The following is a 25,511-nucleotide window of genomic DNA, read 5'->3' on the forward strand; positions in this document are numbered from 1 at the left end:
ATATAGCTCAGAACAAACCAGAATCCAAATTAAAACATGGCTTCCAAAATGGTACAACAACAAAACAGTACTAAGGGCAATGCCACTAAAGACCAATGTATCAGCTTGCGAAAGTCACATGACCAAACCCAGAAAGCAGGTGAGCCGTGACGGTCGTTAGCTAAGCCCTTAGGCTGTGATGTCATTTTCAGTCGGCAAAATGGGAGCCCCCTGAGATGGATAAAAATGGGTGGATTTGTCTGGTTAATTCATTTTCCACAAATGCCGTGTTTAGATTAGTGGGGGCGCATAGAACATATTACTGTGAAGACAATTTTTGACTTGACCCTTTAAAGAGGAAGTCAACCCCCCAAAAATCTTTGCAATAATATGTTCTCTGCGCCTTCAATAGTCTAAACATGTCATTCTGATTAATACGGCGTTTATGGAATATGAGTTAAGCAGCAAAATCCACCCGTTTTTAGCCATCATGATGTCATTTTCAGTCGACAGCAAGTGGCAAAATGGTTTCCCCCTGAGCTGGCTAAAAACTGGTGGATTTCTCATATTCCACAAACGCAATATTAATTAGAATGCCGAGTTGGCCTGCATAGAACATATTCTTGTAAAGAAAATTTGGGGGTTGATTTAAGTGTGAGATTTAACAACCAAGTAAAACTCAAGTCATCTGCCCCTTTATAAAAATGCATCTGTGAGTTAGCCCTTCTGAGTCAATGAATAAACAAAGACTAACTATAGTTTTATTTGTTAAACTGGTTGACAGGGGATATAAGATCAAATCAATATATTCAATTTTATTTTAATTCAAAATCCTTAATGTTTCTCTCACCACATGTTAAGGCAATATAAATAAGACACAGGAATTCTACCCAACGGGACAGTTGTGAACAATGACTTTTATGTCTCCCCGGCTTTTAACTCAGACGGTAAATCTCCTTTATGAACAACAAAGGGACAGAATTGGACTATCAGACAAAAAAAGCGTGAGTAAAATGGTCAAATAACAAGTTCTCCTCCGCCGTGAAATAACCGCAAACCTGACAGAAGACTTTTTTAACACCCTGACCAAGTGACTTTCTTATGTCCCCACAGGGGACACATGGAAAGTGAAGCTGCACGTCGTATTTCTCTTTCCAGCAGGCAAACAAGGCGCCTAAATCAAATCAGCGTCGACGTTTTTACTTGCCTGCAGCTGAACAACTTTTTATCTATATGAGCGTATCAACATGTCCTTGCGATCAATCAATACTCCGCACGCATGAAGCTGGAAAAGATTCCGCAAGGCCGCCTGAGGGCCACGTGAGCCCCCCTACCCCTTTACTCCCCCGCGGAGACAAAAAGCCCCTTCAGGGACACACCCATTACACAGCGAGGGAGGAAGATGAGGGAGATGATGCTCCCTGCTTGGAACTAACGGCTTGAAAACCTCCACAGTGTAGGAGGAGGAGGAGGAGGACGCTGGAAGTCTTTTTAGTTGTTCATTAGTGTAGCGTGCATGGCACCGCCTCATTGACTTCACGAGCTGTTTGTGTACAACGCATACGGCAGACTTGTGTCACAAAACTGCTCTGGTTGCTTGAGAGTGAGGCTGAATTAATTCAAAAGTAGGCTATTTTATATTTATAAATGTGTCTGAAAAAAAAGCGTATTATTTAAAATACGTAACATGGGTGTTTTTAGTCATTTAGGGGCTCAAAGGCAAACACAGTCGAGAGGGCCTCCACACCGTGTACTGCAAAGATGTTGAATATTAATGTTTATCATCAACTAAATTTGAATGTGAGAAAATCCCCCTATTTCCTGAGGTACATAGTGCTTTGATGCGATTTTAAATGCGCGAATTAAGACTGAAAAAAAATTATAATTGCTTTAAACTGAAGAAAACTTCAAATCTCGCATCCCCAGGCATTTGCCTGTATTTGTCTAATAGTAAATTCACCTCTAATAATAACAATAATCATCATCACTGTATGCTGTGCAATAACAATACATAAATTGCAGTAATTGTATCCTTGACGATGTCACAAACTCAAATTATTTAAAAAAAAAAAGCCAAACAACATTATGGGTACATACACAACTTAATGTCAGTAAAAGCTGTCTAAAAATGTTATATACTCTATGTAAAATAGAATAGAAGAGAAAATAATTTCTAATCACAATAATAATATATATAATAATAATCACCATCATCTGTTAGAAAACAGTGGGAACAAGGTTACTTATTGATATGTAACTGACTTGATTGCCCATGAAATGGTCAGCTAGATGGGGTGAAAATCCAGAACCACTTTCAATACAATCACAGTCGAACTATCGAGCAGATATACCCCCATCCCCCTCTGTTGTATCGCACCTGCTATAATGTCATACCCAAAAAGGTAAGCAGAGCTGCATCGAGTCTTCTTCATATTATCATATACGGCGAGAATAGTCAACATTAATCCAGAATTACCATTGCTTTAACTTTCATAAACATGAAAATCATGTCAAAAGAGCAACTGCGGATTCCCAACAAACGCACTGTTTTCCCAACAGCTGTAAATGTAAGGCCAAACACATGCAGAAGTGCAACAGTATGAGTGCACGTGCACGTACACACACACCCACACACGCACCCACACCCACACACACACACATTACAGCTCATCTGCTTAATACTGCAGGTCACAGCTGGTACTGGCGGTCCTGGCAGGAGCCCATATGAGCCTTCCCGGAACACAACAGTGAGACGAGGTTGGGTTAAAAAAAAATAAAAATGGGAGTGGGAGGGTTTTTTTAGGGTGAGATTAAGCAACGAAATCTGCCTCTGGAAGGACTCCCGCGGAAAAATCTCCAACACCTTTTTTTGTGCCAAAAGCTACAAATGGTAAAAATAAATGGATAAAGCAAATAAAAGCTGCAAAAATGGTTGCAGTTGATCTTTTTTTGTTCTCCACACAGCCATTTTTTTTCAGTTTTTCGCCAATTTTTTTGCTTTAATATACTATAGAGAGAGGGAGAAAGGGCGAGCGAGAGAGCGTACGATGGAGAGAGGGTCACAATTTAATATGCTTCAGTAATATTAGTTGTTCTTTGCAAAGGATAAAGAATATATACATATGTATGCCTGTCACGGCTACCTGTCTACATGTATTTCTCCACCATTTGTATCCAAATATCTATTATGTAAAGGGTTATAACACCGGGACACCAACGCCAATCGTTAGCCCATCTATGGCGTTTCCCATTTTGTCTTGGTACTAACATAGCGGATTTTAAAGTAAAGTTATGTGGTTTGGTTAACTACACAATGTGTATTTCTCTTTGCTTAAATTTTTTTTTGGGAAGACTCACTCTTTGCTAAACTGCTGCTTGGTGTGAAATAAGTTTCCTGTACAGTAAATAAAGATTTGTGATGACAAAAGTTGGACCCAGTAACAGATTAAGTTAATTACCATTATTTCCTATGGGGTAAATCTTGCAGTCTTGCAGCGGCTTGTGTTGAAGCTTACATTGTTCTGCATTCTTCAGTATCCTAGCGGAGATCAAGCGTGTGCGAGGAGTTAAAGAGAATAACTAGCTGAGCACAATAATAAAAGATTGAAGGGATCCAGTGAGAAAAGTCCTCATCAAGCTGCATTATACAGAGAAACACTAACACTTCCATTGGATCGGGTCTTCCTCTGCCGCTTTTATGCTCTGATAGCAGTGCACTGTGAAGCGTAGTCAAGGAACACATGTATCAATAATAGAACTAAAACTAGCTTGTTAGCAGCTCTGGATGAAACAACTACAGATACAACAGACGATGGAACCTGCACACTTTGTGTTCAAAGTGAATAAGCAATGTCGTGTTTTTTTTTTTACATACTGACACTGTAGAGGCAACATGATCCTTGATGGCAAAAGTCAAAAAGCCTGTATGGCTCCTTTGAGTGGCTGTGGAGAGTGAAAGAGAAATAGCAAGTGCAAATGCTGCATAGGTTGTTATTACTATGACTCTCACTAGCACGCCTGTTTTTTTTTTCTTGAGACCTTTTCTGCCTCACCAAGATCGCAAGTTGTGCTATATTGACACATTTGATCTTAATTTGGCTGAAATCCTGAAAATATGAATGGTATTGGCAACTTTTGCGCTCCTACATTTGCTGCAAACAACACACGCACTAACTGAGCCACTGAGTGAAAAATAAAGGATTATTTAAGGCCCTTCTATGCCCCACACCTGTCGAAATACGTACTGAATTTGAACATTTCCCCCCAAAATCCTCCCAAATGTTTTACAGTGCATTATTGCATTTGTGAAAATGTTCTATTCATTACATAAATTGTTGTATTTTCATTTTTATAAAATTAATAATAGCATGATTTGTAGGCGTAGTCCTATAAACACCACAGCTAGTGAAAAAGTTTGTTATTCAGCTTTCAAGTCTCATTCTTAGAAGGTAAGACATTTACAACTGTTTTAATTTCAGAAAATTCATATTCATGAAATGCATTTCCTAACAACAATGACGAAATCGTGAAATGTGAATGTCATATTTAGCAATAAATGGGGTTGTATTGTTATATTTATATCATTTTGTTTTCATAAAATTGGCAAAAAAAAATCCTCTGAAAAGGTTAGTTTTCGACTTACTTTTTGTATGAAAATCATAAATATTTAAATATTTTCCATTATCCCCCATGATTAAGTTTAGCAGTGTACTAGTGCAAGTTTGTTTTTGTTTTAAAAAAGTATTTTTGTATTTTCACTCTGTCACGTGAGGAAATTTGTGCTTCGATGATTTTCTATGTTGAAGATCGTTTGTTTTGTAAAGAAGGGTAAAGGCTTGATAAGCTGCCTTACGCCTTTCCGGTTGGCTTTCTTTTCCTGTAAAATTCTGCAATGCCTGTTTTATCTTACTGTAGCAAATCACATCAAAATAAATCAATAGCGAGATGAATGATAGGACAGTGATGAATAGAAAGGACTGGGCTGGTTGCCAATCAATAGCAAGACCATAGATGGGCAACTGCAGGGCTCGCCGCATCCACACTCGGGGTAACTTCATTGATTTTTGAAAATAAAAATGTTTACCTTAGTTTAGTAGAAGTTAAGTTGCAATAACATTGTTCACCACTAGATGGAAGACATCGCTCAAGCGTACCTCCAAACCCAAGACCGTACTTGTTCCCTGGTATCGACAAGCATTCTCACCTACGGACATTTAAGAGTCTTCACTTCACAGGGAAGTGACAAGGGAAGTGTGATCCGCCCTGGGTTGGTCACCAGCCAATCACAGGAACAAATGCAAGCACGAGGACAACATGCGAACCCCGCTCATCAAGAAGGCCCGAGCCGAGATTCGAACCTCAGACCTGTGAGGCAGTCTTCCTAACCGCCGGGCAACGCAGTGCTGCCATTACATCAGTATGCCAAATAAAAAATGCGCCTCGGAAGAATTGCACCTAAGTACCCCATTCCTCTGCAAGATAAAGTGTCCATTGTGGAGAGTGTCGCTTGGATGCGACTTTGGAAAATGTGTTACAACAAATAAAATGGCGAGAGTGACCTTGTACGCCACACGATGACTTGCATTTGCAGCCAGCGCGACAATAAGTGCTAAATCTTGAAGGTCATTTCTGTCCCGCTGACTCAGCGTTTGACTCTGCCATGTCTCAGCAGGAGTCGGAGATCATCACTTACTCCTCTTCAGGACCAATGACTTCTCGTGTAGCGGAGAAGCACTTTGCAATATAGCACGGCCACTAATGCGCTCCGAGCTTATGTGAGGAATTGTAAATTAGCGGGCGGTGTTTTATACACTCCATAAACACGCCAGGCTGCTGCCGCTGCTACTCGTCTTCATGCATTTTACAAATACCGCAGCTGTTGTTAAAGCCTCGGTGTATTTTCTAGGTTGCTGTTTATTTGTTTGCAGAAATATCAGGGCTGAAAAGTCTCAAAATGATCAGCTGCAGGAAAACATGATTGTTATTTTTATGGCGCTTGAAGTGGTTTGCACATCTGCCTCATAGTCAGCGCAGGCCCTCGTTTTCAAAAGGTTCATTGAAGATTGTAAATCACAACAGATGTGAATGTGAGTACGTCCACTTGTCAATATTTGCCCCGTGATTGGCTGGCGAGCAGCGCAGGGTGTACCTCACTTGTTGACCTAGCTCACCTAGGATAGTTCTTATGCACCGCATTTATTTTTTTTGCAGCGTTCACCACAAGATAGGCCACAAGGAGGATAGCAACCAGACTTAAACCATATCTGGCGCTAGTTGCCAAGCAACCGAACAGCAAGTGGCCCGGTGCATTTTCCCATTTGTCTGGACACAAAGTGGGCTGCTGCTTGTCAATTTGGATTTGTCACGGTTATAACAGAAATACCTGGCTTTACTTTTACTAAGCAGGACGAAGAGTCGATAAGCGGCAGCAAGGAAAAGGGAACGGGTCCTTCCGATTATTAAAGCAAAGATGGATCTGGCGGAGTTCAGGCTCGCCTCGAAGCTTGGATTTTGGATTTGGAGACAATTTCGAAGTGTCCTTCAATCTTCTTCAATTTGTCCATTTTTTTTTCACAGAGGCTCACAACGCTACCAAACTATTTTTGGTCTTTTCACTCTGAAATCACTCCACTACCTTCACTTCTATTGGATGCGGCATCTGACATCACGCTGGTGCTGCGCCTCAATTGAAAATGTTTCACTCTGGCGGCAAAACCCCGCCCCCGGTGCCACAGAGCAGTGTGGCACTTCGCTTTTCTAGGTACGTCACACAAATCGGGACATGCAACATAGAAATGAATGGCTGAATGGTTGTTTGTCTATATTTGTCCTGCGATTGTCTGGTGACCGGTTCAGGGTGTCGTGGAGGCGCATGGCAGGTGAGCTGGAGCCTATCCCAGTTGACTTTAGGCAAGAGGCAGGATACACCCTGGACAGGCTGTCAGCCATCTTGAAAAAAAATCACCATTCACAAGAGTTGGGTCAAAAATAACCCCATTATGGGCCACCCCACTCGGGTCAAATGGATAACCCAAAAAACAACCACATTTTTTGGTTGTTTTGGGTTATTCATTTGACGCAACTTTTTGGGCTCTCAATTTTCGAGTATGCACCTATTGACAATTCAGTCTTTTTTGGAACATTTTTGGAATGTGGATGGAAGTTAAGACTGGAAACCAGGACCTCTCATATGCGAGGCAGACGTACTAACCACGAACCCAACGTGCTGCCCACAATGACGAATCATCCGTGTTTTCTTCCCAGACCCCGAGGCATCCATATCACAGAGTAAAAAAAAAAACAACAGGAAAAGAAAACAAAATAACCATAAATACATAACGCCAAGCCTTCCACGGTGATAAACGCCCGACACCGTCCTACCCTATTCAAAATATGGAAATAAGTGTGAAATGACGCTTCGCTTCCACAAAACAAACTCATTTGCAGCTCGAGCACGATCCAAAACTTTGCTCATCATTTCCACCACTGATCACAGTGTGTTGAAAGCAGGCATCATTATTCATCTTCATCAGAACATCATCAGCCCGCATTCATAGTGACAAAGCCAGCCAGTTGTCACGGCAGCAGACACAGCATACGGGGACTACAAACTGGAGGTGGACGCCATCCAAAAAGCTCCTACACCTGTCACACGCACAATAGTCCGCTAACTTTAGTGCTCCACTGAGTGATTGATGTCATCTCATTAGCTGAAGGAGTAGCGAGTATATGTCAGTGCATTCCCTCCTCATCCTCTTTCCTTCCTTCCTTCCTTCCCCTTCATCAATCAGCTCTTCTCCGAGGATTAAAGCCCCCAAATCCCTCAGCTCATCTAGCGCGTCCCCCCTCTTTGGGATTTGGTCTTCTTTTCCTGGTGACTATTAAGATTCCCCTGCAGTCCCCAGTGCTCTTACTCCTGCTGCTGATAGATGCTCTCCACCCGCGCACTGTCACGTTGCCTCTAATGGTCCCGCCGGCCCCCCTCCATAAACGCCGCCGCCTCGTTCCGCGTCGCCGATCAACATCGCTTCGATCCGCCATTGACATAGGCGGGCCTCGTAACTGTCTAGAAACAGCAAAGAAAAGACGAGGACCAAAGGACGGCAGAGACTGATTTTTTTTTTTGTCTTTATCCAATCACAGCAGAAATTGCTTCGTCACCTCGCTGAGGAATCCCATGTCGGTGCTACCAGACTATACAATCCATCTGCCTATGAATCCTGATTGTTACCATGCCTCAAGGTCTGCCTCAGTGTGCTAGAATATCACACTGCCATACTTTTATTAGGCATGTGGAGCAAAGGATCTCTTGAAATTGCTTCCTTTCTTCCGCAGTATTATTTTGGACTAAATAAATCTACACGGTGAGGGCTTTCCCATGCTCAAAAACCCACCAAACTTTTGTCGGCTGCAGCATCGCCACATGGGGGAATTCAGCCCTTGAAGCCAAGAGCAACATGAAATTTGGTAGGAATGTCTTTCATGAGTAGACCTACAAAAAGTCTCAAGAAGTCAGACACAGGAAGTCTGCCATGTTGGCATGAAGCGGCCATTCAGGGGTCACATTAATCATTTTCGCAGGTCCTTCGGAAACAAGCTTGTCCTAGAGATTTGATCCTGAGGCTACCAAATGGGAGTCTTCATATAGGCTATGCTTGACTGTGAACATTTTTGTCATTGTGTGTGGATGACGATTTATGCCTCACCGTGAAATACAACGTATACGTCACTCTAAAATTCAGCCCCCAGAGCTGTTTTGACTTTGCAACGTGAACTTTGGTAGACATGGCTGTCATCAGTAGACCTCCAAAAAAGTCTGAGCACTCATGCTTGTAAAGACAACGGAAGTTGGCGTGACGCGGCCGTTTAAGGGTAATTCTGGCCATTTACACAGGTCCGTCTTTTTTAGACCAATTGCTACTAAATTAGAACTTTTATAAGACGTGGGTGATGTTGAAATGGAAGTCAGAGCTTGATCTTATGTCTTGTGTGCGATGAAAGTCCAAGTAAAAGATTCATAGGCATCAAAATTGGATTTTCCAATTGCCAAGTGTGGATTTGGGTGCATCTGGTGGGGCAACTGCGGAACTTGCCCTTAAAGTCAATTCTCTTTGAGAAATGTGCCACATCTTACATTTGATACCTTATCAATATGAATTGCACGTTTCCTGTCTGTTGGCGAAGACATTTTTAAACAATAATTACATTTTTTGAACTGGCGGATTCAACCCAGAGGCAACGCCACTTCCAGAGGCGCATCGGAGTCCACCGGAGATGCTTGGCAGCTTTTATAAATGAGCTGAGTGAGTTTTCTCTTCATAAACATTATGCAGAAGGACCTCTGCAAGCATTTTTTAAATGAAAAGTCAACAATTTGAATGCAAGAGACTAATTTAACATAAAGGCTGCCTGCCATTTTGTTGGATACTCTTATGTGGACGGAAGAATGACTTTGGCTTTGACAAATCTTAGTTTATGACCACAATTGGTACAATTAAGACCATTCCCATTGCACCAAGCCTCTTGGGTCAACTCTCATATTTCTAAGCGCATAGGAGCATTTTAGTCTGGATTTGGGCTTTAGACTTATGTGCAAAACCAGCCCACTTACTGTAGATTGCTTGAATCCATTTGAATTCCATTATCATCATCATCATCATAATAAATATGTAACATAGTAATACATTTAGTAATATTTATGAACTAAGGGCAAGGTTCACCAGCAGGTGTATATTTTTTTTATGAAACGTGACAGCTATGAATTACAACGCATGGCAAAATCTGACAAAAACATCTCAAAAACTCAATGTGAATTAAAAAAATAGAAAATGTTTAAATCAGTGCCCAAAAATACATTTAGGGAAGGAAACAAAGTCATCTCTAATTAAAATAGTCCAAGAATTAGGAGACCAGACTCACTTTTGCATTATAATCCCTGCTCTGTATTCAATATAACATACAGTACATGTTGAAAACCCTTTTTCAAACAGTTTCTATCATTATAAAACACAGAGAAGAAAGAGACCAGAAAGCAAAAGTGTCATCCAGTGGGGCACATAACCTTGTGCCCCTAACCGAGGGTCTGTATGAAGATTCAGTCATATCCGTGTCTCTTTTGATAATGTGAGCGTGCTATCTGAGTAGCAATTATTGTTAGATGTCTCATCGACCATCTACGCACCCCCAGACTCACACACACACTAGAGGTCCACATATTGGGGATCACAAGGTTAATTTACAGCGGAGTGCGTGTGCATGCATGCATATCTCAACACAAGGCCACAGAAAACATACAACCTCGTGAAATTGGAGGTCACTGCACTCCAGCTGCCACAAACACATACGCATACGCATACGCGCGCACACACGCACGCTCACACGCACTTTTCTTTACCTCTCCGCTTCTCAGAGGCGCGCAGGTTCCACGGTATACAAGTGGGCCGCGGCATCTTTTGGCCGCGCGACACAAAGTCCATGTCGGCTCTTCTTGTCATGCGCGCTGATGTTCGCTCATAACGCTCTCATGATGGAGAGGGCGGAGCTTGAGCTTACTTGTGTCCAGATGTGGCACAGCTTAGCGCAGGAGCGAGCCCTCGCATCACTTTCATCCCCACTCTCCTCTACTTTCCTCACACAGCCCACTAAAGCTTTTAGCCACGGCGCGGACCCGCAGGCCCCCTGCTGGTTGCTCCCGTGCGGGGCAGATGCTATGCCATGTTTCAAGTTGCTCACAGTTCTGGAATCAGAAGGAATCTTTTAAGTGACGTATAAAGTTAGGATCTCTTTCAGGCAGTATACAGCAGAGGCAACTACACATTTCGGTAGAAATTGCATGTGAGTGCTGAAGAGCTGATTCGGTAAAGCAGTGATTCTCAAAAGCGGGGTCCGAGTTCTTCACCAGAAGATATTTTTTGAACGTAAAGGTTGTATCTAGGCAACAGGATTCCTTGTTCGTTGAATCGTGTTTTGTCTCGTTTTCTGGAACCGTTCAAAAAATTATGTGATTATGCTAATAGGCAAATGATATTAGGAACAGTACGTGGTATGATGCAATGGAAACTACAAGCACAAAAAAACTCCCACAGGCTCAACCGAAAGTGAACATTAGCAACTTTGCAGAGGCAGAATTCATTAAAAAGTCATTAGCTTGAGCAGGTGTGCCTAATGATGTGACTCCCGCACCTCGCCACCCGCAGCTCACGTGCAGCCGTCTGGCGACTGCTCATCCAGCACTTCTCATTCAAGCCAATGAATCTCTGGAGGTGCGAGGGTACATTACAGCATCCTCATTATGGCCCGTTTGTCTCTCGCTGAGGTCCGCAGCATGGCAGCTCATTGGGCTGGTAAAATTCTCCAGGTTGTTTTTTTTTTTTTAACGTTTCAGCTCTCGGCCTGCCTCTTCCACATCATCTGTATTGCAGCTGCTTCCATTTGCCTCTGAGAATATTCTCTCATCAACAGCATCGCATTAAGGATTCAAAATCATTGCGGACATGTGCTGCAGTTTAACACAAAGGAGACAGAATGCATTACAGGAGAAGAGCCCTCCTGATAGGCAACATCACAACACTTTACAAAAGCCTTCACCTTTTTTTTTTTTCTTTCTTGCTCTGTAGCTGCACGGAATAACAAAAGCGCTCAAGTTTATGCCAACTACAATGAATGTGTACGGAGTGGCTTTCAAAATGTCCAAACTGTTTTCCCTCATAAGATAACGATAGCTACACCCAATTCCCACATTGTCACTTGTAAAAGATGAGCAGTCATTTTAATGCGATGTCTGTAACACGGAAACACCGTTCACGTAAAATAAGAAAAATGCAAAAAATGGACGTAAGTGTTTTTCCCTGAACAGCGACGATTGTTTATCTTCCATGTTTTGTCCAGGTACATGCATGTTAGGTTCAATGTTGTTGTTAACCTTTCGGCTTTTCACCTCAGGGGTCGCCACAGCGAATCAAGTGCACGCACGATTCGCACCATTGTTTTGGCAAAGCATTTTACACCGGATGCCCTTCCTGACGCAATCCTATTAGCAGGGCACACACACAGACACCATCACTGAGCGGGAATCGATCCCACGCTGCCCGCACACATCTCAGGCGCGCGTACCACTACACTATCAGTGACTCTGCATGCTAGGTTTAATACAGTCTGCAAATTGTAGGGAAAGACCAACATGGATTTTTTTTTTTTTTTTTTTTTTTTTTTTTTGGGCCAATGCAGATTACGATATTTGGCAAAATAAAATTCCGATAACAGATTCACTGGCCGATTATAATTCATAATATAATTAATACTATATCAAATGAATAAATTAACTTACAGTGGGTACGGAAACTATTCAGACCCCTTGAAATGTTTCACTTTCTGTGTCATTGCAGCCATTTGCCAAAATCAAAAAACTTCATTTTATTTCTCATTAATGTACACTTAGCACCCCATCTAGACAGAAAAAAGAAATGTAGAATTTTTTTTGCAAATTTGAGTGCACATTAATGAGAAACAAAATGAACTTTTTTGAATTTGGCAAATGGCTACAACGACACAGAAAGTGAAACATTTCATTGGGTCTGAATACTTTCCGTACCCACTGTATGTTCTGCTCCTTTCACACAGTGGTTCTCAACCACCAGGGCATTTGGTACCGTGGGATGCATCGGGAAAAGCATCTGGTGTAAAAACTATGCCAAACATGTAATCATTGTGGTGACACCTGATGAGACGTGCCCCTCACATGGAAAATCACACTGACTGCAGGGTCAACTTTCCACCAAGAACGAAAGCTATTACAATGTGAAAAAGGTTAAGAATGGTTTAGATAAAGTAACATGGAAATGTCTGTGTGGATGGCATACAATGGTGCCAGCAACACCATGCGGTATTCAATTTTGCATCTGGTCGTCTTTTTTTCCCAGCCCTAATGAACATAGCCTATATGTGACATATCGTAGCTGTCCTGTGAAAAACACTTATGTCCAATTTTGGAATTTGAAAATAATGTTCACGTTAATGCGATGTCTGCAACGCAGAAACCGTTCACGTAAAAAAATAAGAAAGTTGAAAAAAAAATGCACATAAGTGCATATCAATAGCAACGATATGCACCTTAGGTTTATTGAAGACTGTAAAAAGCTATGAATGTGACTGTGAATGCTTGTTTGTTTATATGTGCCCTGTCATTGACTGGCGACCAATTCAAATTGCCCCCATATTCTCTCTCCAAAAGTCATCTGAAATGAGCTCCATCTTGTCCGCGACCCTAATGAGGACAAGCCCTACAGAAAATGGATGTCTGGATGGATTTTTGTCGGAGCAGTAGAACGGCTGAATTCCCCAGCAGCATTGAGGCGATGATGGACAGATTATTCCGGCTTCCCGTCAAACGCCTCCAAACGGGCATCAGCAGGAGAGAACCAGTTGCATCTGCAGGTGTTTGCACACCTTTTCATTTATTCATAAAGTGTGCACAATGTGGACTAATCCCTCACAGGGCCCGCGTTAAAAGGTCAAAATGCAGGCTAATTAGGAGAAGATGCAGAGATTAACAGGATTTAGGCCTCGACTGGAGCCACACATTGACTAGTAGGAGCTGTAATTGAATCCAGGTGGAGCAGCAGTCTGTGACTTGACTTGAGTAAGGAAAATGAAGCCTATTCGAATGAACGGACGAAACTTTTACTTTGAGCCAATTAGGTGTAATGACATATCATCAATACGTAACAGGTAGAAAGCTGCTTGAAAAAGGTCAGGCACTTTGTATTTAATACAGCGCTGTTCAACCCATCCATTTTCGATGGCGAGTGTCCTCTTTCGGGTTGCAGGTGAGACCCTAGTTTGTCATTTATACAGCTCTGTTAGCGTGGCTGTTTTTTGATTAGCTAATGCGCAGTTATGACTGATATATATATATATATATATATATATATATATATATATGTATGTATACATACACAAGTCACATTTAACTCAATATCCTATTTCTTGAAAACATTAAAGTGCTCTAAAATGGCTAGCAGTGAATGAGTTCTACAGTGCAATAATACACAAGACCTGCCTTGAGATGCGAAAAAAATGCAAGTAGTTTACAAACCCAAATAAATGTTTCTACTTGCCTATGTTAATAGTTTCAACCATAAATATACTTCTACCTATAATCGCCAAAAACTTTCATATCATTTCAAACTCATCTTACAACATTATCCTTAAAAAAATCCTTCCATGACTTATAGGTGATTTCATTTCCAACAAACTTTGCGGGAGTGGGAGTATACATGTGTCGAAGACTCTCCGTAACATCCACTACTTACCCAGGCTAAACTTAGCTCCTTCCTGATATACAACACTTGTCTATGAGACAAGATGCATCCTTCTGCATTACATCGCAATATAGACAGGGCTTAGGTGGCAACTTGTGGCATCATAAGACTTTAAAGAAAGAGCATGAAATAAGCAAATAAGTGAGTTTTATCAGCAAATAGCTGGTGATAGGTTCTACAGAAAAACTGTGTAGGCCTATAAGGATGAGTTTATTCCTGTCCAGTGTTCATGACAGGTGGCTGATATGACGTCACGGGTGCAAATAAAGCCAAAACACTGCAAAGTGTCGCCTTCATGAAATAGTCTAAAAGCCGAAGCGAGTAAGAAGCATACTGAATTCTATCTCATGTTCTAAGGGTACCTGTAAATTACTCCCACCACAAATTCCCCCCTCCCCTCATGCTCTAATAACACCTTAATGATGCTACTGTTAGGATAGCACCGAGGCACCGTGCTTTATGGACTGACCTCAGAATCAATTCAGCAGCATGCCGAGTATATTAATGGACATTCTCATCTTGTCTCATAAGCCAAAGTGGCCACTGTAGCTCCTGTAGGACCTCGCAGTGGATGTCGTGCAGCTCTGCGGCACACAATAACGGCGAGGTAATAGAGTCGCCGTAAGCTGCTGATGCACGGCGGCCATAAAGAGGAAAAAAAAAAAAAAAAAAAAAAAAGCATCATCACAATCCCTACAACCACCACCACCAGACTGCCGGAGCACAAAAGCCATAGACTGTTGTTGGAAGAAAGAGAGCATGATGTTGGGATGTCTCGCAGGATTCATTAGTGGTTTGGGAGCACATTCCCCAACAGAAAGCAGCGAGTCCACCGTCTCGCAGGCGGTTGCTCGGGAGAATTGGCGGGGAAAGCCCACCGAATGTGAAACCTCTGGAAACCCCCACCCAAAATGCTGCACTTCAACTTGGAAGTTTTTGGTGGCCATGTTTGAATGGAAGTCATTGTTCAGCAGCCAGGACGGAAGATTCCATCGCTAATGTAGAGAAGCCTCTGTGAGACTTTAAAGCATAACTCAGAAACACCTTCTACTGAATGGAAATGTTATACATATATAAAATATATATAATAAAATAAAATGAAAACCTCAAGGGGGAGCATTAAGAGCATAAAAGGGAATAAAGGAAAAATGCCTTTTTTTTTAATAAGAAAACAAATATGTTAGAAGAATAGTTGCAATATTACAATTTATAATCTTACAAGCATAAAGTTGAAATAGTATAAAGTTGAAACATTATGTGGCTAGTCATAGTTTTATGAGACCACCCACACACACACTATATTGCGAGAATAAAGCTAAATATTACAATAATAGATGGCGTTAAAAACATTACAGCTTAAAGTTGTAATATAAAGTTTGAACCTGATGAGGATTAATTTGTATTTTCATGAGAAAAAAAGTCATGTTAAGAGTAGACATTTATTTTCATGAGAGAAAAAAAGTCATGTTAAGAGTAGACATTTTAATTTCAAGAGGAAAAAATGTGTTGGATTATGAAAATAACGCTGCATTGTTTCAATAAAATTGCCATACTATGCGAATGAAGTTATATCTTGACATGAAAAAAAAACTGAGATAAAAATTCCTGTTGAGAATAAATGAATGAAATATTACCAAAGTCAAAAAATAACGATGATAAAGTACAAATTTAACATGCATAGTCATACTACAAAGATGAAGTCTGAAAATAATGACTTAGTAGCGTTATAAGAATTAAGTCAAATGTCATAAAAATGAAGTGCAGTATTACCAGAAGTATTCTAAGAAGAATAAAATTGGAACACTGCAAAAACTATCGTTAATATTACAGGCATAAAATTTTAATATTACTAGAATATCCATGAATATATGTAATATATTACAATGACACACATAATATTACAAGAATAACATTTTCATATCATTATGAGAAAAACAAGTGCTCAAATTATGAGTAAAATAAATATTATTAAGTGGAAATATTACACAAAAAACAATGTAATATTAAAAAGCATAATGTTATAGTAAAAAAGTAGAACTTTTCTCAGAATAAATAAAATGAAATAATATTCCAAAACAGAAGCTGTCATTTTACATTTGTTTGCAGGAATTTTAACATTTGCTCATTTAATGTATAATTTGATTTTGTATAATGTATTATATGTATATTTATTCTTGAAAAACATTTACTACTTCCTTCATGACCTACTTTTACCCACCAAAATAGCAAAGAAAAAGCAAAATAGTCAGATAACTAATATCAATTTGCAAATAAAAACAAATAAAAAATAAATCAGGATGCTTAGATAATGCTTTGCCACATGCTAATTGTAGAAAAAAAACAAGCCTTTAACTGTTAAATGTTTCATTTTCTCAGCTCTTTAGCGTGAAATTGGGACCGAAATTCTCCATCACATTTGCACTGAGTTGCCTTAAAATTCAATTTGGGATTAGTCTCATTGAAATGGATTAAAATGTTTATTTCTATTTAACCAAGGGTGTCGATTGAGCCTGACATGAAGAGCAGACGTTAATGAATTTGTTTTGTGTTGTAGCAAATGTTCTTTTTTTGGGCCAAGTCCATTCAAAGTTGCAAAATGTTGCAAAGATGTTCATTAGTCATTCGCAAACAGTTTTTCTTGTCACCATCAAATTTTCAACATGTTCACAACGACAACAAAAACTGTTTTCAACTGTTAAGTGTTTGTGAATGTCTGGCAACCTTGAACGAACCATGATGAAATACCAGAATGTGTGCGCAAAAACTTGCAAGCCTTTGCTGCTAAGTGTGATACCACCTTTAATTCCACTCACATTTCAAGTGTATTGTCAAACTAAACTTCAAACTGGGAGAATTAAATTAATTACATTATTAATTGGCGTTTATAAAACAAAAACATAGATTAGCCTTAATCCGCTAGTTTAATGCTAATGCTAACACATAACGTGAAAAGCATATATCAGTTCAAGCAACAGATATTTTGACACAAACGGTGCAGTAACACATCTAGACACTCAATACAGCACAATGCCCACTCACTTGAAGCAAAGTGTAACAAAAAGTGTGTGATTCTTATTAATTCTGTTCAATATTGTCATCGCTGTATGTTTTACAAAGTTTTTTTTTTGTCATTACAATACAAAATGTGGGTTTATTATTTTGCAGAAGGCTGGATACGATTGATAATATTTCCCTTCATTCAGTGGGGAAAGATCAGAAATATGAGTGCTTTGAATGACAAGTGCACTCACATCAGGAAATAAACTCATATCTCAAGGCACCACTGTAGCTCGATATGCATTAAGCAACACGTGCACGCAACTCGTGCCGAACATCTGCTTCGAGGGCAAACATAACCCAAACGTGACATAAGTCTCCAGGAATGCAATACACACAACTTCCACTCCGTGTGTGTGCGCGTGAGTGAGTGTGTAGCCCGAGCACAGCACGGCCACTCTAATTGGCGACCTGATAAATATTTGTGTAAAAACCTCTCCGTGGAGGTGAAAAGAGGTAGCCAGGCTTTTAGCGCTAATGCCGACAGGCTGCACGGCAAAAACAATCATTCCAAATGTTAACATTTCATGCAAGGGGCACGCGAGGATGCTCAAGCACAAACATTAGAGAAGCAAACGAAGGCCAGCACGTGACCGCCTCCGACATGTACTGAAATGTTTACATGACAACAACCAGGGAATTGCCCAAAAAAAAAAAAAAAATGGAAATGCTGTAATGTTCATGTGAAGAAGGCAGGCAGACGGGTGGGATTCATGAGTGGTATAGCTTCACGAAATGTCAACATGGACACCACATGTGTAGCGCAATCAAAAATTGGACTCAAGTTACTTATGAATAATATGACTCAAATAAAGCTAAAAAGTAGTCCTCCAAATGAAAACTCGTGTACTGAGTAACTGGTGAGTAACTTGTGATTCATTCATTTTTCAAACCGTAGATGAATGACAAACAGGCAAAAATATAAAATAGGAATGTTTCATTTAATAATATATATGCATGTTGCAGGTGAACTGGAGCCTATCAGTATGGTAAATATGGAATTCTGCATGAAGTCACTTTGGTCAAATGAAGATAAACAGAGTCATGTGATAAAAGTCTTTCTGACGAGCCAAAGTAGATTGCACAAGCCATAATGAATAGCTGTAGAAAAATAAAACAGGCGTAGTTTAGCTCACGGGAACAGAGTGAAAGTAGCATTTCTTCTAACCAAAAGGACTCAAGTAAAAATAGAAAGTATAGTTCAATAAATCTACTAGGAGTAAACGGGCTGCCACTTGGATAGCGCTTTGAGTACACTGTACCTCATTTAGCTACTGATGACTCGGCATCAGGAGCAACTTTCAAAACTGTTTTGAAATTAGGGATTGAAGCCAAGGGTAGGGTTGCAAATTAGGGATTCATGCATGTTTTGGGGCATTTAAATGAGGTTTTCAAGGTTACCGTTTCAAACAAGGCCTAAGGTTTAAAAATGAGCGTTGACGCAAAGGTTAGCGTTGAATATTACAGTATTTACCTCTTTATTTTTTGGGGAACAATGGTTTGCTCTGGTTCAGTTCAGTGCGGCAATTATTAGGGACGGGAATTGAGAAGAATTTAGCATTGACGATTCCATTACGATACTGCTGATTGATTTGATTCCTTATCGCGATTGTAAATTGGAAAAGTTGCATGCGACGTCATTTCCAGGATTGATAAGCGGAATCTTGAGGCGAGAAAACAAACGATTCCCTGGAATTGAATAACCGGGAACCGATTTTTAATTTCCATCCGTAGCACTAAGGACTTTTCTCTATGCTGGATGAAAGGAAACCTCTTAAATAAAGAAACTACATGCTTACACAGTAACTACGATTTTCGCTACTTGTAATAGATCTAAATATGTAAATAAAATAGACTGAACAAAGTCTTTATCATTTCTTTTGACTGACTAATCTGAAGGCTATGGTCACCGACTCCGGTCCTCGAGGGCACCTGTCCTGCAGGTTTTCAATCTCTCCCTGCTGTTCAAATGATCAGAGTGATTATCAGGCTTCTCAAGAGCTTGCTGATGAGCTGATCATTTGAATCAGGTGTGTTACAGCAGGGAGAGATTGAAAACCTGCAGGACAGGTGCCCTCGAGGACCGGAGTTGGTGACCCCCGCTCAAGAGAAACATTCAAACACCATTGAAAACAAGCATTTGTGCATTCCGTTTAAAAGTGCAAACGCTGAGCGTCGCATTCATCACGGCAGCGTCACAAGTGTTCTGCTTCTTCTCGGCCGTGCGGGAATGTCACGCTTTGGCGGAACGACTGCCGGAGCTCTGCGCTTCCTCAAAAGTCATTTGCCTCAACGCCGACTCCATTTTGCGCTCGGGGGAGGATTTAAACGAGCGGCCCGGGCAACAACAATACCTACTGTAGCGGCGACGGCGGAGGCTCTCATCACTGTTAAAGCAATGAGGCGTTTGAAATGGATGTTGGCTGGCTGCTGTTAGCGCCGTTTCAACTTTCAAAAGGATTTGGATGATTCCAGGTGAAATGTACAAAGGGGGACTCACTAAAACTCCCACACACGGGGGTGTCGAGAACCACACCAAGATGCGGATTGGGTTTGAAATTAAGGTTCGAAGCCTGGGTTAGGCTTTCAAATTAGGGTTTGAAGGGACGATTGCGTTTTCAAATTAGAGTTTGGAGCTAAATTTAGCATATCAATTAAGGTTTCAAGGTCATTTTAGAGCTTCAAATTAGGATTTGAGGTAAAAGTGGGGTTTTAACTGAGAATTGAAGGCAAGGTTAGGCCTTCAAATTATAGTTTCAAGGTAAGGTTAGGGCTTCAAGTGAGTATTTGAAGGCAAGGTTAGGGTTCTAAAATGGTGTTTCAAGTCTGAGTTAGGGCTTCAATTGAGGGTTTGAAATCCTTGTTAGTGTTTCAAATTTGGGTTTGAAGCAAGAGTAAGGGTTTCGAACACGTAGGGTTTCAAATTACACTATGAAGCCCAAATTGGGGTTTCAAGCAAGTGTTAGGGTTTCATATTGAGGGGAAAACCGTTTGATAGTAAAGAGTCCCAAAATATTCAGTCCGTAGAGTCCCACTTTTTCAACTGCTGGCAGCATCTGAAAGGCATGGTGGTTATCGGAACCAAACTGTACCTAGGCTCTTGGTGGAAACATGAGGCGACTATCTAGAATGTTGCACAATCTCAAGAACAACAAGGAAAGGAAGCCTCTCCCCACAAACAAAGCATGAATGAAATGCCCACTCATGACAGACAGACACGCAGTGGTGATAAATACAAGACGCCTGCGGATGACATGCACACTTGCTTCGTTTGCTCCACTCCATTTCTTTTTGCGATTGTGTGTCCCAAAGTTTCTTCAGACTAGCCAGCAATATGAACAAGTCCAGAGAGAAACAGCACCAGTCCATTCCATGTTTGCCCCTTGAAATACCGCCTATAGCGCAGACATCCTCCACTCCCAATCTGACCTCACTTACCTTTTTTTTGCAACCCATGAGTGGTACTGCCATAATGACTGATGTCTCATTTGACCAAAAGTATCCACATTGACTAACCTACCTACCAACCTACTGAGTTATGTACCTGCTTACTTAGCGACCTAAAACCTACCTACTAAGTTGGTTACCTACCCACTTAGTTACCTACATACTGAGTTAACTACCTACTCAGTGACTTGTCTACCGACTTACTGAGTTACCTATCAGCTAAACTACTACCTACTTAGTAGGTACTTACTACCCTTGCTAGTTACCTAACTGTCTTGTGATCTAAATATCTATTTACCTACCTACTAAGATAACTACCTAACTGCCTGCCTACTTAGTTTCTACACATTTGCCTACCTAGTTACTTAACTGCCTTCCTACTTAGTTATCCACCTATCGCCTTACCTACCTATCTAGTTACCTTCCTACCTAGCTAAAAAACATATCGACGTACTTTGTTACTTACCTACCTACCTAGTTACCTACCTGCCTGCCTACTTAGTTTCTACATATTTGCCTACTTTGCTATCTACCTACCAAGCTACGTAGTTATCTACCAACTTACTTACCTACCTTTGTTAGCGACCTGCCCACCTACTTATCTACCAATACTGCCTACCTACCGACCTTTCTTATCAACCCTACCCACCTACCTAGTTACCGACCATCCTGCCTGCTCATCTACTTACCTACCTGCATACCTACCTGCCTTTGAAATTTCAGAAGTGCCTTACGTGATTGCATTACAGCAATCATCTCTTCACTTCTGCCAGCTCAGCTAATAGTCCACACACAAGACACGCTGGGGTCAGCCCCCAGTGCCCCCCCACAACCACACCCTTAACCTACGCTAAAACACGAAAAATGATTTTTGCACCCATTCAAGCCATGCAAACAATAGCCAAACGCTTGCTGTGCCCGCGCGAGCACATAAAAGTGCATTTGCGGCGCTCAGCTGTCCTTCATCCCCCCCGCCCCCAACACCCGGACGGCCAAAATGAAGAGATCAAGCGCCGGTGCGGGTCAAAGCGCACATGTGCACGCGCGCATACACATACCGGCACCATCTGATAGACAGTCTGCAGTGCTCTGCCAAGTCAGCACAGGCCTTGTATTCCATTACAGCAACAACAAATAGACGCTCATCAGTTATTCATTAGCCATTAATCAGTAGTGAAATGACCGGTGTTCCTGTAACTACTTTGAAAGCACGTTTAACAAGTGCAGGAAAAGTCAAGACTTAATATCATTATCGTTATAAAAAGAGCGATTGAGAACAATACGTTGATTTTTTTGCTTGCAAACTAATGCCACTGACATCGTACGAAACCTACATTTCATAAATATATGAAGCCAGGGGTAATGAAATACCCGCTTAATCCTTAGGAGTTGGAGTGGAGGAAGTGTGGCAAGGAAAGGAGGAAGTGTGGCAAGGAAGAGGAAGAGCGAGGGAGAAGAGTCGATGGGGGGGGGGGGGGGGGGGGGGCGAGGGGCGAGGGGCCGCCTCTCTCCAGGCTATTGTTTGGACACAGTTACTCTCGCGCGGCGTTGACCACAGACGGGGCGTGGCTAGCAGAGGCCACGCAGGGAACGCGACAGCCAAGGGGATGCGCGCTCAAGTATCAGAAGGCAGTGGACCCCAGCTCCAAGCGCATCGCATGCCTTCTTTGCATGTGCTCCCTGGAGAGCGTCAGAAATATACAAAGAGTAACGATGGAGTTGGGGGAATGGCAGTCGAGGTCTGCAGTGTCATAAGTCCATGTTGCAGCTTGTGTACAGAATGAAGTAAGAAGAGATGCAGGGCCTCCTGAAAAACTCAGCCCAGATGGGGAGAAGAGAGAAGATTGCTCGCCGCAATGACTCTGCAGCCGAGCGCAATACAGGCACTTTGGCGTCTCCACTGCGGAAATGATCACAGTGTTAAGAGGAGGACACTTCATCAACACTCTTTTACTGCACCGGGTTTTAAACGCTGACGCGGAATCGTGAATGACATATGCCAGTCACACCCATTGGTTTGTGTAAAAAAAAGAAGTTTGTGTACTGTACATCCATTCATTTCACAATAAGCGATCTCTATTAACTGTAATATACAGTTTGGAAAATAACACTTACTGTGCTGCTGTAACCACAGTACTGGGGTATGCTTACTCTATATAACGATGTCATGAATCCATTATGAATAAAAGTATTTTTGTTCATTTATTACATTTTATTTAAAGCTTGCAAATAGCTTGTTTTTTATGTAATAGGGTTAGGGTTCTTGCTTTTGGTTAGTGTATATCGCTTCGCGTCGAATCGTTAGCCCTTATATCGATACATATCGTATTGGTAAAAAAAAAATCGTTCCACCCCTATTAAATAACATTTACAATTATTTCAACATTGTTACGGTGTACCTCACTATTTTCTGGTTGTGAGGGACCGGACCCAACTCTGAACTGTAAAAATCTGTGAATAACTGTGTCAGTTATTCAGTCATACTTCCTAATTGCCAAGAAAAAGAGATAACGAAAACAAAAAAAAATCAAGAAAATCTGAGCATCCATTGTATATAATAAATAAATTGTAATGAATTGTCTTTTTTTTTTAACTTAATTTTACTTAATTCAAAATGTATAAATGCCATTTGAATTCATTAAACTAAACAAAAGAACAAACCTGTTTTTGATTCATTAAAAAAATAAGTGTGCATGGGTAAAGGCATTTTGGTTCAAATGATTTAATTTCATTAATTGCATTTTAAACAACTGTCTTCAAACACCTCATTTTACTACTTTAATAATCAGAGACTTTTATTTGATCTTATTTAAAATGGGCAAGTCTTTTTGAAAAGTTGAACAATTTGAAAAAAAATCTTCATGTACCTATTACATACATATTACGTCATGTTAATCTTCTTTGCTGTGAGCTCATGCAAAGTCTTCCTGATGCCCTTCCTTGTCCTACAGTAGCCTCGAGAGGACAATCCCAACACGTTTTGACCTAAAATGGCGTCTTAAATCAGTGAGCAGTCAAATGTTTTCCCGTATGGTTCAGGCAAAAGCATCCCTGAGTAATCTCTGTCGTCCACCAGCGCGGCGTCCGTCACAAGCAGATCAATGATTGCAATGACTCCAATGAGTCATTGTCTCAGCATCCAAACAGCACGCCACTTATCTGGCAGCAGTCGACACATGCTACTATGCCAACGGGTTACCTCACATGCTTTCACACACACCTCAGACACTCATTAGGTATGGCAGCTATGCACTCCACTCGCTGCTGAAGCATCTGAGTCATTTAGGAATATTAAACAAGGCCTTGACATGCCTATGATGGATTCACAGTGAGGAGCCAATGGAGAAGATGAGAGGTGAATTCATTACTGAATACGCTCGCCTATAAAATGCGCCTTATAAATTAGCTTGTCACTGAGGTGGCACCCTCAAAGGTTCTGCTTTTATACCCTTGACATTTCACTTATTACAGCTTGGGAAACATACCTGTGCTTTTTGCGGCCAGGTAAAGGTTACAAGCTGTTACCTGGGAGTGCAATAATTAGTCCTATGAGCTATGTTAGTGTGCGTCGTTACTCCGCACTGAACAGTGGAACCTCCAAGGTCCAAAACAATCCCTTGTAACCTCCGACCTGTTTGTGTGGGGAGGTTTTGCTGTAGGAAAAAATGCAAATTTCACAATTATGGGCATTCATTGCTGTCATAGAAGCGTGTTTTTTTTTTTATTAGCACTTCCTCGTCCATGTATTGCGCGGACAAGATTTAAAAAAAAAAATGTTAATCTCCCAACCGGGTCTTTTGAAATCTGTTACAATTATCTGACACCTTACATTCAAAGTTACATCACCGTCCGTGAAAGTGTGAGTTTGAGAAAATTCTCCTATTTCATGAGCTCGAACAAGTCCTTGAAAATTCTTTTTGTGGATTCTTATTTAACGAGTGAATTATCTCACCACTTAGGTCATTGATGTCAAATTGATGAATCATTATCGACATTTAATTCGGCTTTGACCACTTTAATACTCACGTCTTTGTGATGAAATGCTCTGCACTGCATACTCATTGGCTGACACTGACAGCGGTGCTATAAAGTATATTGTCTGGTTCCTGATACTTTTGACTCAAAACTCTTTCCTCTCCCTTTGGTCCTGTTTTCCACTCAACTAGGGTAACTCCACTTCATACTCACAAGTTTATTTTGCTGCTGTCTTCCTGAATCAAGTCTACTCATGCGCAGTCAGTGGGAGGCACCATGCCCATCTGTTTCTAAAATACAACATACTGTAACAGTAAAACACTTTTTGGTTTGAATAATAGATCCCAATCTCCTCTTATTACAATTGTCGCCTTATTTTGCTGAACAGACAGGACAGGACAAGGGCGCATATACTTCTTTTAGCAACCACTATACTACGTTAAACTACCGTACATTTCCTGTGCTATGGTCAACATCACAAATTCCCTTCTATGGAGGCAACATTAAAAAAAAAACAAATAAATAAATAAAGAAAATGAAAACAAAATGAATCTTTTCCATGCTCACTGAGATGAAGTCTCACCATATACATGACGCATCATATTCTGAGATTGCACTGTAGCTGAAGTTTATGCGGGAAGAGGCAGCCGGAGGCGGGGGTAAAAAAGCGTGTAAAAAGCGGCGCTGCAGTTAATCCCGATGAAGGGTGAAATTTCGGGGAAGCGATTTAATCCG

General features: G+C 41.0%; 1 protein-coding gene across 6 annotated transcripts in view; it reads right to left on the reverse strand.

Annotated features, from left to right (window-relative positions):
• kaznb (kazrin, periplakin interacting protein b) overlaps positions 1-25,511 on the reverse strand; it is a 102,104-nt gene that overhangs the window by 31,268 nt on the left and 45,325 nt on the right. The gene's annotated exons all lie outside the window — the stretch shown is intronic.

This window comes from Filicampus tigris, chromosome 9, assembly GCF_054856515.1.
Source record: "Filicampus tigris isolate MCC_2025a chromosome 9, RoL_Ftig_1.0, whole genome shotgun sequence".
Lineage (NCBI taxonomy): Eukaryota > Metazoa > Chordata > Actinopteri > Syngnathiformes > Syngnathidae > Filicampus > Filicampus tigris.